Genomic DNA, 17,542 nt, shown 5'->3' on the forward strand with positions numbered 1-17,542 from the left:
CAGAAATGAGGCAACTTGATTAAGTTCTTGGTAACCAAAATGTGTGAAGTCTGGTTCCTGGGAGTGAGAGTTGTCCTCCATGTTGGTATTGTGGTGTACAAGGGCTGGGGTAAACCCTTTATCTTACTTTCTTACTCTGTGCCTTTCCTAGGGCGCTTTCCCAGAAAGATAGTGTTGGCTCTGGTTAGGTTTGGCTACCCATTTCCTCATCTTGGCTAGGATAGGAATAGTAAGCTTTACAAAATGTGTGCTCATGTTGCCTTTTCCCATTCTGAATGTCAGACAGACATGATGGCCACCATTTTGTATTGAGAGTAGTACATTCTACTGCCTGAGGAAGGGTGTTAAAGAGGCACAAATAACCTACAAACACAACCAGTGCTCTGTTTTGGAGACCTCCTTTGTGTGAGGGGGGCTTTCTTCGTCCTTTGTTTAACAAAACTCCTGTGCCAAATGGAAAGAGTTTGTTGTTGATATAACCACAAAAAGGGAAATCTTTCCAGAAGTTGTAGCTCTTGAAGAAGGGTCTTGTTGGAACAAAGGTTTCTTAAGAGATGTAAACAGTCTTTGTTTCAGAAACTGTTTTGTTTTAGGAAGCTGTGAACAAGTGGTTTCATATAGTTGAAATAAAGCAACGACAAAAAAAATAAGAGGTACGAAATACTGTCCAAGGCCATGGCTGTATAATGCCTGTGTTCTAGATGATTTTTGTTTGCTAATTTTTTGGAATACAAGTGGCTGTGTTAAAATGGAGATTGGGTCTGTTGGTATTTGTCCGTTGGGAGGTTAGGGGAAGAATTGTAAAGCACTTCCATTTCCTTTTGTTCTTATCTTTGTATCTTTAATTAATGGTATGTACATAGTTTCAGTTTATAGCTGCTTTCTGTAAGGGTCCTAAACTGCTTTCCTTTGAAAACTTGGGGTTCACAGAAATTTGTGAAAATATGGTAAGGTAAATGTGATAAGGGATAATAAATCAAGAAGACTGCTAAATCCGGAGTTAAAAGTTTAAAGAGGGAAATAAATGTTTTTCAAATTACATCGAGCATGTAGGATAACCAGGCTTGTTTCCTGGGCTTAAAAATTTTTTTTTTAAGTTTACAATTAATCTGACCTCTGGTTTTGCTACCTTTAAAATGCGCATTTTCATTTCCTCTTGATGTACTTAGATGTCTTTTTAAGGACAGATCTTCCGTGCCTCTATGTGGTGTTTGGAAATGATTAATTTTAGGAGTGTAACTATTAGGCAAAAAATAGTTGGCTGCTCAGTAAATACTTTTTTGAGTCTCCCAAGTTTGATCAGAATATATTTGATGGCTTTAATAACTTTCTTTGTTGCCCTCAAATGTCTAACATTTGGCCACAGATAGACAGATTCCACAAATTTCTTCTGTGGCAGTGTCCAAAAATCAGGGATTTAAATCAAACCCCAGATGGCACAGTAGACACATTTTTTTCAACTTTAACTTCCTGTGGGTCGTTGGTTTGATCCCTTCATTTTATAGCTAAAGTGTAATACTCTCAAATGTTTTAATATAGTCAGCGTCTTTGAGTAGGCCTGCTGGTTCTACCATTAGGAACAGGGTGGAACTTAAATACACATTTCTTTGTATGGTTAGAGGTGTTAATGATACGGAGCTCATTTACTCTCATTCCAGCCTATCAATCTCCTTAATTTTAGGTTTGATTGACTTTGGCCTAACCCTCTCTGTTTTCCCATTTCCTTTGGTGTCACAGTATTTTTCTCTGGTTGTGATTCTTTGGCCACCTTAGACCCGCTTAACATTTGGAGAAAAGGCTTATCAATGGAAACATCCTTGAATGAAGGAAGAACTTCTAATGACTACTGAAAAATAACAGCTTTATTTAGATATAATTCATATACCATACAATTCATCAATTTAAAATGTTTTTAGTTGTAGTTTTAAGTAGTTACAGAGTTGTAAAACCATCACCACAATCAATGTTAGGACATTTTCATCACCCCCAAAAGAAACCCTGTACCCACTTGTATCTGCCTTTTAGGACAAACGTAGGACTATACTGCTCAGAAGAAAAACTTTTTTCCTCACTTAGTAGGAGGTTGGATTAAGTCCTACAGATGTAGTTCGAAAGTGCTTTAAACAAAGCAAAAACAAACTTCATTTGTTATAGTTTTTGAATGGGCGTTTAGTTAAATTTGATCTTACCAGTGGTAAATTGTAAATTGGTCACACTAGGAGCCACAGACCTATTCACCTAGCTGTAATTTTGTTGACCTAATCAACAAAATTAATAGGCTTTTAGAATAGAATGTGAGCGATATTACAAATACATGAGGCAGCTTAAGATTCACACCCCCATGGGAAAAATTTCCCTACCAGTGATTACAGGACTTGTTTTTAAACATGCAGCCTAAACCTCTTTAAAGAGCAAAATAAATAGAGAATTGCCTTTGAAAAGTGTTAACTAAATGTGTTAAAGCTAGGGTTTGAATTCTTCTGTTACTGAGATACAATAATAAGAAAAATTAGGGAAAATTTGTTAGCTCTCAGTTTCATTCTTTGTCTCTCTCAGGTGCTTGAATTTTCTTTATGGTATGTTGGCTTAAACTTAAAAGTATTTCTGGTTGATAGAGGAGCAGAACTCATTTATTTGTTTACTTTGGGGCACAAAAACAGTTCAAGATGCTTAGGATACTTTAATAGGCAGACAGAAATCTTCCAGGGAGAGAATTTTCTTTTAGAAAGGAAAAAAAAAAGGGGGCGCCTGGGTGGCTTGGTAGGTTAAGCATCCGACTTCGGCTCAGGTCATGATCTCACGGTCTGTGAGTTCAAGCCCCGCGTCGGGCTCTGTGCTGACAGCTCAGAGCCTGGAGCCTGTTTCCGATTCTGTGTCTCCCTCTCTCTCTGCCCCTCCCCTGTTCATGCTCTGTCTCTCTCTGTCTCAAAAATAAATAAACGTTAAAAAAAAAAAAAGAAAGGAAAAAAAATATGGTAAACTATTTGATAAAAAATTTGACTCTGGTTTATGTGCTGTAAATGGGATCTTTTTCTAGACTTTTGTAACCTCTTGTTGTCTTAATTGGACCCCATTAAAAGTTGGCTGTAGAAGAGGATAAAGGGAAAACTCGTGCCCCCACTCCCACCCCCCCCATGAAAGTGCTAATTAGGGTCCTAGATTTTAAGGTTCCAGGAAGCCTACTTGTGTACCTCTTTCCAAAGGCCATATATAGGTTTTTAAAAACCAGGAACCCAGAAGATCTTTGCTTTCTTCTTGTACAGACCTTTCCGTTTGATTTGTGTTGATCTGGTGGTGTGATGTTTTTTCTTCCTTGCTAAGATACTCTCTGGAGATTATGCTAATATACCTTTTTTAAGTGCAGAAGATCATTGCCAACCTCAAAAAAAGTTAAGTGGAATAAATACTGGGAATTGAGGGGCTGTCTATACTTTTGTTTCTGAAATTTTTGTTGAGTTTGGGTCACTTGAAGAGGAATCACTAGAGGCAGTGTTGAGTCCCTTTGGGGTAAGTGGGTGGGTAGAGTGGTACTTTGGGAGAGCCATGTCGCTGGGCTTCTCCCATTTTGCTTTATATTACTTAAAGTTTGAGAAACTTGTAACTGGGTTTTAAAGTCTGATTTGTGAGAAACTTGTTTGAGATGTAAGAATTGTATGCTGCGTACAAGGATTTTTTTTGTTAACAGCTGTGTCTTAGCATGGAATTAAAGACAAAAATTAGATGAGATGTTACCTTTGTACATCTCCACAAGTTCTTCCAAAAATGCTTTTTCTGTCATTAACTATTAGATGATTTGTATAATGAAGGTGCTTTTTACAACTCCCAAGTTTATGAACCAGACTAATGAGGAAAAGCTGCCTCCAGGGCAGTGAGACCTTTCTGTTCCATAATTGTGTGATGTTTGGAACAAAAATGTGGAATTTGACTAAATGCATTCTTAGGAGTCCTTTTTTTTTTTTTTTTTTTTTTAACATTCAAATCTTTCCTTGTAGACCATTGCTCTTAAAGCATCATTACCTTACACCTTTAGACGTGGCCTAGAGTCATCTCATCTGTTTATCTTTTTTTTTTTTTTTCCACGTAAACTTTCTTTCTGGATATAAAGATTACTTTGCTGTACCAGAGCCATCACTTCAAGAGTTCAAATGAAAATTCTTCTATTAAAATATTCAAGCATTCACAAAAACATAGAGAATATAATCCCTTTAGCTATTTTCCTGGATATAGGAGAGCAGAAAACAGAGTAGCAGCAGTGGGGTTGAGAGTAAGCTAGTGACCTTTAGTTGTAAAGAACAACTTGGCTTAGCTTTTGTTTTATTCAGGGAACGAGTGAGATTTGGGCAGTTAGGAATGAGGTTTCTAGCCTGTAGTGAAAGTGGTCACCTTGCCCAATTAGGATAGGGATCGTATTTCTCAGTTTTTAAAAAATTTAAGTTTTTTATTTATTTAATCTCTACACCCAGCATGGGGCTTGAACTCATGACCCTGAGATCAAGAGTTGTGTGCTCTTCTGACTGAGCCAGCCAGGTGATCCTGTATTTCTCAGTTTTAAACAGCGGCTTCATTCCTTTATTACACATTTGTTGGAACCTGTGCAGAAACTTGACCGTCTTCAGGCCAACTCTTGGCATCCAGAAGTTTGATGGCAGTAGTTGGAGTAGGTGGTGGTTGGAGGGCATTCTCCACAAGCATCTTTCCGTTCTCTATTTGCCCATTTTCTTTATCTGTCTGCTAGACTATCTCAATAGAGCTGGGAGTCAGGAGTAACCAAAAAAGTAGAGTTAAGTCCCTTTCTGGAAAAGAAGTTTTAAGGAAAGGAGAATCAAAAGGGTCTAATGAGTTGTTGGTTAGGTTGTTAGGTTCACTTTTCTGTTTAGAATGGTAGTGTTTGACTTTCAACCTTGATGGCGCAGTGTCTGTTGTAGCAGAATTGCTGATTAACATTTCTGTGGTATCAAAAGTTTAAAAGGAACAATTTAAAAATCAGGTCATTGAAAAATATTTTCTGTCAATAACCCCTTAAAATCTAATTGCTTTTCCCACCGAAATAGTAACTTAATTTCTCAGATGGGAAACTAGTTAAACAACACCAGGCCGAAGATCACATAATGAATGGCTTTTTAGTACTTGTCGATTCCATTTCACTTGGTAATGTGTTATTTTACAATAGATGTGAAATTTAAGGAATATTTTGCATGGGTGAAAATAAGCTTTATCAAGGGGCGTGTATGTGGATTATTACTTTTTAAAAGTCTATACTTTTATTATGTAAAGGAAGGGATATGGTGTTTCTAGATTTTAAAAAATAAATGAGTAGAGTCTTGACTCTAATTCCATCATGACCTTGGACAATGTCATTTTTCTCCCAACGTATGCCTTCTCATCTGCTGTAAGGGGATCTGACACTGACCTAGGGCTGCTGTCCAGATTAATTAATTGATGGATTGCGAGGAGCTTAAATCCCAAAGCTTTATTTGCTCACTGCTAAGAAGAGTATGGGGACAGATTTAGTGAGACAAGGGTTAGTGCCAAATACATATCCCTCCTTTTCCCCTACAGTGAAGGGATTTTTAAAGAGTGAAACTTGAAAAGTGAAAAACTAGCTTCAAAACTACAGTATATAGAATGTAATTCTTCTCCTGGCCTAGGTAGAAGCTTGTCTTTACTTATTAATTTATTTATTTTCCTAGATATTTCAAAAATTGGTGAGATTTTAAAAAATTAGTGAGGGGGCACCTGGGTGGCTCAGTTGGTTGAGCCTTTGACTCTTGATTTCAGCTCAGGTCATGGATCCCTGCGTCGCATCAGGTTCCGCGTTGAGGGTAGAGCTTGCTTGGGATTCTCTCTCTGCCTCTGTCCCTCTCCCCCGGCTTGTGCATGCTTGCTCTTCCCCTTCTCTCTAAAAAAAATAAAAATAAAAAAATTAGTGGTATCAAAATCTTTTTCAAGTAGAGCTGTTATGTTATTTCAGAAAATTTGCAGGTTCACGTGTTATGTGTGTGTTGTGTACTGTGTGTATATAGGCAGGAGTTTGTATTTGGTGAGCTTTGTGTTAAGAGATGTTTAAAATTATTTTAATTTCTCTTAGTATGAGATGGCTGTGATGCTGTTGAAGCCCTGCAAATGGAGGGCGTTATATCTTACCTAACAATTTAAATAATGCCAATGCTAGCTAGATAGGAAATTGAGTTAGTACATTGAGTCTTTAATATTCCACAATTATTTTACTTATAAAGTGGTGAGAGAAGTAAAAGAGGTGGCAGGGAAAATGTTTATTTTGATCCTCAGGACAGAGCCAGATTATATTTTATTCTTTACTAAAAATTAGGCAAACTTAAAAAAAAAAATAAAGCGAATGAAAACTCCCATACAAACCTGGGTTCCCTGTTTTTTTTGTCCAAATAGGTCTTGTTATTGGACCTCATAACATAACCTCTTAGGTAGACCCATATATACTGTGTTTCTGCTAGTGTGGTTTTTTTGTTTTTATCCTGAATCAAGCAGTTTACTCAGTATTGTTTTGTAAATAGACTTTATTTGGGGTGCATGGGTGGCTCAGTCGGTTAAGTGCCTGACTTCGGCTCAGGTCATAATCTCACGGTTTGTGGGTTCTAGCCCTGCATCAGGCTCTGTGCTTACAGCTCAGAACCTAGAGTCTGCTTTGGATTCTGTGTCTCCCTCTCTCTCTGCCTCTCCCCTACTTGCGCTCTGTCTCTCAAAAATAAACAAACATAAAAAAAATTTTAAAAATAGATTGTTTTTTTATTTATTTTGAGAGAGAGAGAGAGTGACAGAGAATCCCATACAGGCTCCATGCCATCAGCACAGAGCCTGATGTAGGGCTCGATCCCAGGAACTACGAGATCATGATGATCTAAGCCAAAGTCAAGAGTTGGATGCTTAACTGACTGTGCCACCCAGGTGCCCCTCAGTACTGCTTTCTGTATGTATTAAAAAGACTCTCTGATTGCATACCTAACAAGTGTTAAGCTTTTGAATGTTGAGTATTTTAGTTGGGAGCATGCACCTAGTCTAAGATTTCTTTTCTGAACTATGCTCCTTACTTAGCCCTAGGCAGATTTTTGTGCATTCCTGTGTTAATTCTTGCCATCTTACTGACTTGACCAGATTGTAATGTTCAGAGAACTAAAGTCTAAAACTTAGTGTGTTTTGAGCACTTGGTTGGAGCTTTTATTGAGCACATATTTCTATGTGGCGTACATACTCCATTTTTCTCTAATCTCATAACTCCAGAAACGAAGAACAAATCCCTATCAAAACCACATAATTACAAGTTCTTTAAGGCAAGATCCTCTCAATTTTCTGTGTGGTTGTACCAACTCATCATTTGATGATATTTAAACCAGATGGTAACGTCTCATCTTTGCCAGTCTTTAAAACTTGAGAGAAGAGATGGGGAGAGCAGGATCTCTTAGGATTTGTATTCTTGTATCTTTAAAAAAAATTTTTTTTTTCATTTTTAGAGAAAGAGAGCAGGAACAGGGGAGAGAGGCAGAAAGAGAGAGAGTAGAGAGAGAGAGAGAGGGAGTGAATCTTAAGCAGGTTCCACGATAGTGTGGAGCCCGATGCAGGGCTTGATCCCATGACCCTGGGATCATGACCTGAGCTGAAATCAAGACTCAGATGTTCAGCTAACTGAGCCACCCAGGCTCACCTGTATTCTGGTATCTATTTGTGGGACAGGGGTGAGGGGTGGAGATTAGAGAGGTCTACAAAGAGAATCTTTGGAGTATAACTTACATTTTGTAAAATTTCAAGTATTCCAAGCTTTTTCTTCTCCCAGAGAGGCTCTTATCCAGTATTATGATGTATTTTGGACAAATTGAGAATAGCCACCAGATTTTCCTGTGGGAGGCTGGCTTCAGGGATTTGTGTAGGGTGTGGGTTTAGGGTTTTTAAAAATTGTACTTGATGGCAGCCCATTCTTCTGGGTTCCTCTCTCACACCATTTTTTTTTTTCCATTGCTAATCTTGTGGCTTTTCTCATCTTCCATGTGTAAAATATATCTTTTTCTTATATAACTGCTTATCAAGATTTTTTTTGAGAGGAACAGAGTTTAGAATTTGACTTAGGATCCAAGGTAATTTGTTTTCGGAGGTTGGTATTAGCTAGCTAGTTTCCTAGCTGGTTTGGTTTGTGGTGTATGTTCCATTGTTTACGTGTTATCTTTGAGCTGCTAGCCTTAAGAGGGTCATGCCTATTTTCAGTTTATTCCATTAAACTGCTTATTATAAAGTGGGGATAATGCTAGCCCTGCTTTACATAGTGAGGCCTAAACTTCTTAGGGTCACCTGACTATTAAGTGGTGGAGTCAGTATTTGAACCTAGACTTTGTGCACATAACCACTATATTGAATCCTACTTCCATAGTAATGATACAGTTATGATTACATGAGATAGTTGATGGAAAATTATGTCTTATTTTATTAATATTTATTATTATTACATATCTGTATAATTCTGCTTATACATTTTCTGCCCTGGTATAGGCTACCCTTTTTTTCTGATAGGCTCAGCAAAAAACATTTTTATAACCTAGTTCTTGCTGCTAAGAACTGTTTTATAGGTAAGGAAACTGCTGAGAGAAGTTTAGTGACTTATCTAAGGTGACACAGCTTTTAAAGGACAAATTAGGAGATTCCAAACCTTGCTTTTTACTTCCAAGTTCACTGCTCTTCCTTTAAAAAAAAAAAAATTATTTATTTATTTATTTATTTATTTGGGGTGGGGGGAGGGAGGGAGGAAGGGAGAGGATGTCTGTGTAAGCACACAAGTAGGGGAAGGGCAGAGAGAGGGGGAGAGAGCGAATCCCAAGCAGTCTCCACCTGTCAGTGCAGAGCCCAGTGCAGGGCTAAGATCTCACAAACTGTAAGATCATGACCTGAGCCGAAGTCAAGAGTTGTATGCTTAGCTGAATGAGCCACCCAGGTGCCCCTATTTATGAAATTTTCTTTATTTTTTTTAATGTTTATTTTTTTAAATTTTATTTATTTTGAGAGAGACAGAGTGAGTGGGGGAGGGGCAGGGAGAGCAAGAATCCTAAGCAGGCTCCACATTGTCAGTCCAGAGCCTGATGTGGGGCTTGAACTCACGAACTCTGAGATCATGGCCTAAGCCGTAATTAAGAGTCAGATGCCTAGCCGACTGAACCACCCAGGTGCCCCTGAGGTTTTTTTTTTTTTTGAGAGTAAGAGAGACAGCATGAGCAGGGGAGGGGCAGAGAGAGAGGGAGACACACAATCTGAAGCAGGCTCCAGGCTCTTGAGCTGTCAGCACAGAGCCCGACGCAGGGCTCGGACCCATGAACCACAAGATCCTGACCTGAGCTAAAGTCGGACGCTCAACTGACTGAGCCACCCCTGAAATTTTAAATCATATACTCTGTTTGTTTTAGTATAGCATGTATGAGCTTCGCATTTCATGTACTGTTGGTTGCTTGGCTCATTTGTATGGAAACTCCTGGCTCATCAGTCATCATCCTGGTGACCACCCAGGTTCAACTAGAAGAGTATGTATTTAGGCCCCCAGATTGTAGCCCTCTTCCCATCAAAATCATCCTGGGCTCCATCCCGGAATTAGAATCTCATGGGATGCCCAAGTATTTGAATTTTAAGAAGCTCCTCTGGTCATTCTAAAACCCAGCTAGGTTTAAGAACTATTGGTTTAGATAGTTCTTGATGAGGTTTAGGCAGCTGTTCATATAAGGAATTCTCTTATCTGTTGACTTTGAATTAATAGAATTTCTCACCTCCACTACCAGAAACAAGGGAGTCCTTTTTGTCAGCTCTGATGAATGAAGAAATGAATTAGGTCCTTGGGTTTAGTTGTGGGTTCAGTTCACTACATTTATTAATATGTCAATAAGTGCCAGGCATTGTGTTATGAGTATTAGAAATGAATTAAGTAGCTTTCATTTACAGGAATTCATATAGTCTACTGGTGAGAAAGATCTGCAACTAGATTACATGCTGTGATGTACACAAATAATGGAAATTGTGTATCAAATGGTCGAAGATTAGGGCTGAGGGGATGTGGAGGTAGATGGAGTAAGGGGGGAGTGGAGCTGCTTCAGATGTTTGGGAGACTTTGGATTGGGACAGGGTTAGGGAGGAAATAGGGGTGTAGAATGAGATTAGAATCTGACAGACCCTCCAGAAATACCAACATTTACACAAGGAAGAGGACCTAGTTGTAGGCTGCAGGAAAAGTGCCAGGGGAAAAAGCAGGTTTGTTGAGGGCCAGTATTTGAGACCTCTGTGACTTTGTGGTGATGATTTTCTTAAGTCTCAACTCTAGATACAGCTGCAAAATCCTTTATTTATAACCTGGAAAAGTAGATAATAGAAGAGTTTTTATAGTGTGTGTCCCTTTGATACCAGGCAGCCGTTCAAACGAGGACCACTTTTATCAGGCTGGAACTTTGGCATATTTTAGGTTAAAACGGGTTATCTTTTAAATCAAATTATTATTAAATGTGGCAATAAATATGAAGTAAGTAAGGCAGTGAATAGTGCTAACTCTGTAATAGTAATACCCAGTGTGGTTTGAGATATATCATAGGATAAATTTATTTTAAGACCTTTGGAGATAAGACCTATTTATCTACCATTGTAAGTTGAGCATGCCTGTGCATTAGTAGATCCTTTTCTCTTTCAAAAAGATCTATCTAGCCTTGAAGCATGTTCAGAATTACAGTATATTGAATAGACTTGCAGGTTGCCCTTACATAAATATTAAACAATCTGACAGTGGGATGAATGGAGCCACTTGCTAGCAATTCCCATTCAGGTCCAAGCTTCAGCCTTTTACTTCAGATATGGCTATTAGGGATCATACAGGTTCTAAAATTATTTCTACTTTTAATGTTCAGCTTGCAGTTAATTGTGGCAGGGCTAAATAGTTGTTAAATATTTGTATCCGGTGAAATGTATGGCTTACTATTTATGTTTCCTTTTTTTTTTTTAAAGTACAATTGCCACATGTCTTTATATGAAACATCAAACCAAACAAAATTTTGTATTCTTTTGTTATCTTCTTAGAGACTCGGGTCAGTTTTTAATGTCACTGTTGTCCCTTTTGTGACCTTGATTTTGAATCTTGGAGTGTCCAGTTTGTCAAGTACTAAAGATGTAGAACATGTGTTTATAGATTTAATGAGGCCTTAAAGTTAGGGTGTGTGATGTTTAACTTTCCCTGCCCTTCGTGCCCAGGTGGGTTTGGGTGTTGCTGAGGGGAAGGTTGAAGGGGCAGAGTCTAACCTTTTTCCTAAACTCCTTCCCCTGACAAATCATTTCTGGAACCTTTCTCTGAAGTATGTCATCTTTTCTTAACCTTGGTAGCCTCAATTTTCTGCCAGAAATTGTCTTTTCCTCACTGGGATCCTAGTTATGAAAGAAAACAGAATCAAAGCTACATATTAAATTTCCTTGGGGGAGAAACTGTGGCAAAATAGCTACTTGATTGTAACATGGCTTGGTGTAGACATATTGAAGTAATATTTGCATCAATTATAATTGCTGTAGGGGAGAAGGATCTGAAATTTCTTCTGGTTCCATTCGGTGACTTGTGTTATAAGATGTCTGTGAATGATTTGAAAGAAATAATGTTTTCCTCTTAAATTTTCATGATTGACCTATCATGTCAGCCCATTTGAGTGGAAGATGATTTATTCTAGAAATTTATCTTTCTTATGATCATCCTGGGTGATTTTTAAAAGGATGCTTCCAATATAGAGAGGCCTGATGAGACTTTGAGGGTTATGCCAAAACTTTGTTGAATCACTTCAGTAGGTAACTTTGGTAGACATCTATTAGGGGCATTTTGGAAGAGTAAGGTCTTCATGTGATCTAGTTATCCCCTTATTTTTATTGTTTATAAACAAAATGGTACTTGGATTATTCCTGTAAAGCGGTCTGGAAAGGAAACCATGCTTTTGAGGTTTAGGGGAAGCATTTTCCATAGTATTTTCATGTGGTTTTTGACAATTATAAATTGAAGTCATTTAGAGGTCCTGAAAATACAGATTATTATTACTAAGTTTTATTAAAAGTGGTGAAGGAGGTCCTTGTTGGAACTAATGTTTGAAAAAGTAAGTATCATGACATGTCTCTCTTTTACCAGTGTATTTTCATTTACTAATAGATGCTCCTCCATAGAAACAGTGCTTGGATACTTTATATCCTTTTAAATAACACGTTCTGTAAAACTGAAAACTGATGGCTTTTACCAGGTCCTGTCAATTATAGGAGTTATAATTTTAACAAAAGTTCTTACTCCTTGGTCTGTAATATTTTATTTTTATTTTATTTATTATTATTATTTTTTGGTCCTTAATATTTTAGTACAACTGTTAAACGTTCCTGTATGTTTGCAAATGATTATGCAGGCATTTACAGGATCTTTTTGGTGGTAGGACTTTTAGGGATGATGACTGGGTTGACATTTAGTATACCTTTTATTTTTTAATATATATATATATATATATATATATATATTTTAACATTTATTCATTTTTGAGAGAGAGAGAGAGAGCAGGGGAGGGGCAGAGAGAGAGGGAGACACAGAATCTGAAGCAGGCTCCAGGTTCTGAGCTGTCAGCACAGAGCCCGATGCGGGGCTTGAACCCACGAACCATGAGATCATGACCTGAGCTGAAGGTGGACGCTTAACCAACTGAGCAACCCAGGTGCCTCATTGGTATACCTTTTTTAAAAATGTTGGCATTTCACAAATAGGTCAAGAAATCATTGTTAGTGAATAGAGAAAACACTTTGAGATGCTGTTTTTAAAATACGGATGGATAGAGTTCCATGGAGGGATGGATTGGATGGGATTTCTGTAGGGGTTAAGATTATTAGGACAGTTGTTTTCAAGGGTTTGGATTGAGGACTGACTCTTGGAGGGTGCACAGGATCCTTCCAGCAGATCCAAGGGGAACTTCCTCTTTTTGACTAAATATTTTTAGCCAGAGTTTCTTGGTATGCTTTAACCAAGCAGTATTCTACAGCTGATTGACTATAGAAGATATGAAAATCCAGTTTATTTCTGTTCAGCCAGACATTAAAGAGACTTGCAAAATATATGCAAACTAACACAATGCCACTCTTCTATTTTTTGCTTATTATTAAATAAATTAAAACATTCTTAAATTTCTACTGTAATAAAAGTGAATAGACATATAGACTAAAGCTCTTTGAGGTCCTTAATTTTTAAGAGTTTTAGGGGGTCCTCAGGCCAAACATTTGAGAGTTGTAGTAGTAAAAAGGGAAACTTAGTTCTGCAAAGGCCTGACTCAAAAGGAATAAATCTAGGTTCTATGCATGTGTAAGAGGTACATTGATTGATTGTAGAGGCTATTAAAAAACCAGTAGAGGGTTTGGTAAAAACTTCAGTTATCTGTTCTTTCTAGGAAGTGAAGTGAAAATTTAAAAGTATTTTCTAAAGGGCAAACAACAATAAGTTTTCCTGTATAACCAGTATCAATTAAAATGTCAGAAAGTGGGCCTTTTTTGTCTTCTTGTCATTTTATTAAGTTTTATAAAATTTGTAATAAACATGGTTGTGTTTTTGCTTCTTGAGCTGTCTTTTGGGGTCAGAAGTTTGGAACATAAAACAAACTGATCCAAGTGATTTATTATTATTATTATTATTATTATTATTTATTATTATTATTATTATTATTTTTAACGTTTATTTTTGAGAAAGAGAGAGAGAGAGAGACAGAACCTGAAGCAGGCTGTAGACTCTGAGCTGTCAGCACAGAGCAAGACGTGGGGCTCATACTTAGGAACGGAGAGATCATGACATGAGCCAAAGTTGGATGCTTAACTGACTGAGCCACCCAGGTGCTCCTGATCCAAATGATTTTTTAAATTGACTTAATATTTTTAAGAACTGTTAGATTTAAAGAGAAACCGAGTAGAGTTCCCATATACTCCTTGACCTAGTTTCCCCCTTTTATTTGTTTAATTTTCTTACTGTTTATTTGTTTAATTTGAGAGAGCACATACGAGTGAGGGAGGGGGTAGAGAGAGAAAATCCCAACCAGGCTTTGCACTGTCAGCGCAGAACCCAACATGGGGTTTGAACTTAGGAACTGTGAGATCATGCCTGAGCTGAAATCAAGAGTTGGACACTTAACTGACTGAGCCTCCCAGGTCTCCCAAGTTTCCCCTTTTATTAACATCTTACATTATTATGACATATTTGCTATAATTAATGAACCGATACTGTTATTAAACAAAGTCCATATATTTTATTCATATTTCTTTAATTTTTAGCTAATATCTTCCTTCTGTTCCAGAATCTCATCCAGGATACACATTACATTTAGTTGTCATGTCTCTTTAGACTTTTTTTTAGCTGTTGTTGTTTCTCAGGCTTTTTGTTGTTGTTCTTGTTTTTTTTGTTTTTTAATTTTTTAATGTTTGTTTATTTTTGAGAGAGAGAGACCCATTGAGTGTGAGCAGGAGAAGGGCAGAGAGAGAGAGGGAGACAGAATCTGAAGTGGCTCCAGGCTCTGAGCTGTCAGCACAGAGCCCAACGTGGAGCTCAAACCCACCAAGGGTGAGATCATGACCTGAGCTAAAGTCAGACACTTAACCGACTGAGCCACCTGGGTGCCCCTTGGGCTTTATTTTTATTGACCTTGACCATTTTGAGGAGTACTCACTTGGGTATTTTGTAGGATGTCCCATTATTGGAATTTATCTGATGTTTTTCTCATGGTAAGACTGGGTATATGGGCAACTGATTTTTATTTATTTTTAAGATTTTATTTTTATTTAAAAAAAAAGTTGGGTGGGGGGCGCCTGGGTGGCTCTGTTGGTTAAACATCCAACTTTTTGACTTTGGCTCAGGTCATGATCTCACGTTCGTGAGTTTGAACCCTACATTGGGCTCTGTGCTGACAGTGCAGAGCCTACTTGGGATTCTTCCTCTCTCCTTCTCCCTGCTCCTCCCCTGCTCATGCTTGCTCTCTCTCTCTCTCTCTCTCTCAAAATAAATAAACTAAACAAAAAAATGGTAATAAAATCATAAAATTTTTAGGTTTATTTTAAAAGAGGCTAAAATGAACTTCCTAGAAGGTAAGGATGCTTTATTTGTAATGATTAACATTGGAAAGTAAAGAAAATAACCTAAATGTCCAATAATAAGAAATTTTAAAAAGTATCAATACAATAAAATATTAAATATTCACAGTATAGTAAGTAAAAGGAAAAATATACACATATTTTTAAAATTATGACTTAAAATTTTTTGAAGATTATGAAGATAACTTGCATTTTAGAAAATACTGGAAAGATGTATACCAAAATACAGCAGGTTTTCTCTGAGATTCTTCTTCATATATATTTTCTGATATTTTAGTAATGAGTGTACTTTTGTATTAGAGAAAATTATTTTAAACCTATTCTATTGCTTAGCTTTTATGGCAGTAAGAGAATATGTAGTCAGGAAGTTTTATATAGTAGATATATATGAAATGGCTTGGTTAATACAAAATATTAATATTGTGGAACCATACATAGGCTTGCCCACCACAGTGTTAATTTTTATAGTATAGAAGTTGAATTCTCTTGCAACCCTAGCAGCTTCTCTCTTCCCAGATCCATTGTTAAGTGCCTCTATCCTTGAATTACATATCTAAAACAATCTTAGAAAAAGCTCTTTAAGCATGGAAAATGTGACAGTGTATTCTCCTTTAAGTAGCAAGGTTGCATATATCTCAATAAAACTGGAAAAAAAAATACAGCAAAAAAAAATGGATGGGCCTTGAATATTATATATTAACTTATTAATGCCATATATTAACTTGTGAATGCCATTTTTTAATGTTTATTATTATTTTTTATTTTTTTTTTTTAATTTTAATTTTTTTTTTCAACGTTTATTTATTTTTGGGACAGAGAGAGACAGAGCATGAACGGGGGAGGGGCAGAGAGAGAGGGAGACACAGAATCGGAAACAGACTCCAGGCTCTGAGCCATCAGCCCAGAGCCTGACGCGGGGCTCGAACTCACAGACCGCGAGATCGTGACCTGGCTGAAGTCGGACGCCCAACCGACTGCGCCACCCAGGCGCCCCTTAATGTTTATTTTTGAGAGAGACTGTGCACGTGCATGCACCCGTGTGTGAGCGGGGGAGGGGCAGAGAGAGAGAGAGAGAGAGAGAAACAGACAGAATCTGAAGCAGGCTCCAGGCTCTGAGCTGTCTTCACAGAGCCTGATACGGGGCTCGAACCCACGAACTGTGAGATCATGACCTGAGCCGAAGTCAACTGAGCCACCCAGGCACTCCCCATGAAATATCATTTTATACAATTTGATAATGAAGATTAGAGAATTGAAACCATTGTTTTAAACATAACCAGTCATAAAACAAAACAAGGTTACGTTAGGCTTCCTGGGAACTGAAGCTCTGCAACATAAATGTTTCCTCATAACTAACATTTTTGCTTACTTTGTAAATGCCAGGAGCTCTCTAAAGGCTTTTATCCATATTATTTAAGCCTCAGTTTCCCATTTATACATGTATTTAAGCTACAGGGAGATGTACTAGTAGAAAGCCACAGTCAGGGTTTGAACTCAGGCAGTGTGACACCAGAGTGCGTTCTCTTTAACGTGTTTTACTGTGCAAGGATAAGGGAAATGACATCATTGTGCTTTAAAAATGAGCACTGGAGAAGTAACAGTGGGGAGGAGGGTTGAAATCTAGGGGAGCCCTTTAACCTGTGTTTAAATTGGTCTAATGCCAACTGGATGCTGACTAGAGTTAGACTGGAAGGATAGAGTCCTTAAAGGTACAGCTTAGAAGTCAGATGCTCCTTGAAAGTTGAGTTTACGTTGACTTTTTGCTAGAAGAAATTATGTTTCATTGGTCAGAACTTAATGCAATATAATACTTGCTATTTTTGCTTTATAATACATAATCCTTTATATTTGTAATTTTAGTTTTCATCATAGTCCTGAAGGTAGCTATTGTTTATACGTTTCGAATGGAAAAGTTAAGATCCCTTAAGTGGTGATTAAAGAACCAAGATGCATACCAGGTCTTCTATTTAGTGCATTGCTCTTTCTGTCCTACAGTATATATATATAACCTCCTGACATTTTGAGGAGCCAAGTGTCTCATCCATTATCATGTCTTGGTTAAGTATGAGAAGGGACTGAAAAAAAGTAGGTTGGGATAGTGAGATAAGAACTTCAGGGTGCAAAAATTTTGAAAGCCACATACACTCACAGGATTTTTTTTGTGACCCCTAAGGTTACAGACCCCTTTGAGAACTTGGTGGAAGCTGTGGACTATCCCCCCAAAATCCACATACACTCAATTCAAGTGCGGTATAAGAATCTCTGATTTAAGGAATAAAAGGGATTCTGTAGTCTGAAAAGAAAATCCTCAGTATTTTTTTACTAGTGGCTCACTGAGGATGGGAGATCTTTATTTTTTATTTTTTAATAAAGTTTATTTATTTTTGAGAGAGAGAGGCGGGGTGGGGCAGAGAGAGGGAGAGAGAGA

The 17,542-nt window shown here is 37.6% G+C and overlaps 1 protein-coding gene across 2 annotated transcripts in view; it reads left to right on the plus strand.

Annotated features, from left to right (window-relative positions):
* KDM5B (lysine demethylase 5B) overlaps positions 1-17,542 on the plus strand; it is an 81,154-nt gene that overhangs the window by 2,197 nt on the left and 61,415 nt on the right. The window lies entirely within an intron of this gene.

Source organism: Panthera pardus, unplaced genomic scaffold, assembly GCF_024362965.1.
Source record: "Panthera pardus isolate Hobbes unplaced genomic scaffold, ASM2436296v1 HiC_scaffold_21, whole genome shotgun sequence".
Taxonomy (NCBI): domain Eukaryota; kingdom Metazoa; phylum Chordata; class Mammalia; order Carnivora; family Felidae; genus Panthera; species Panthera pardus.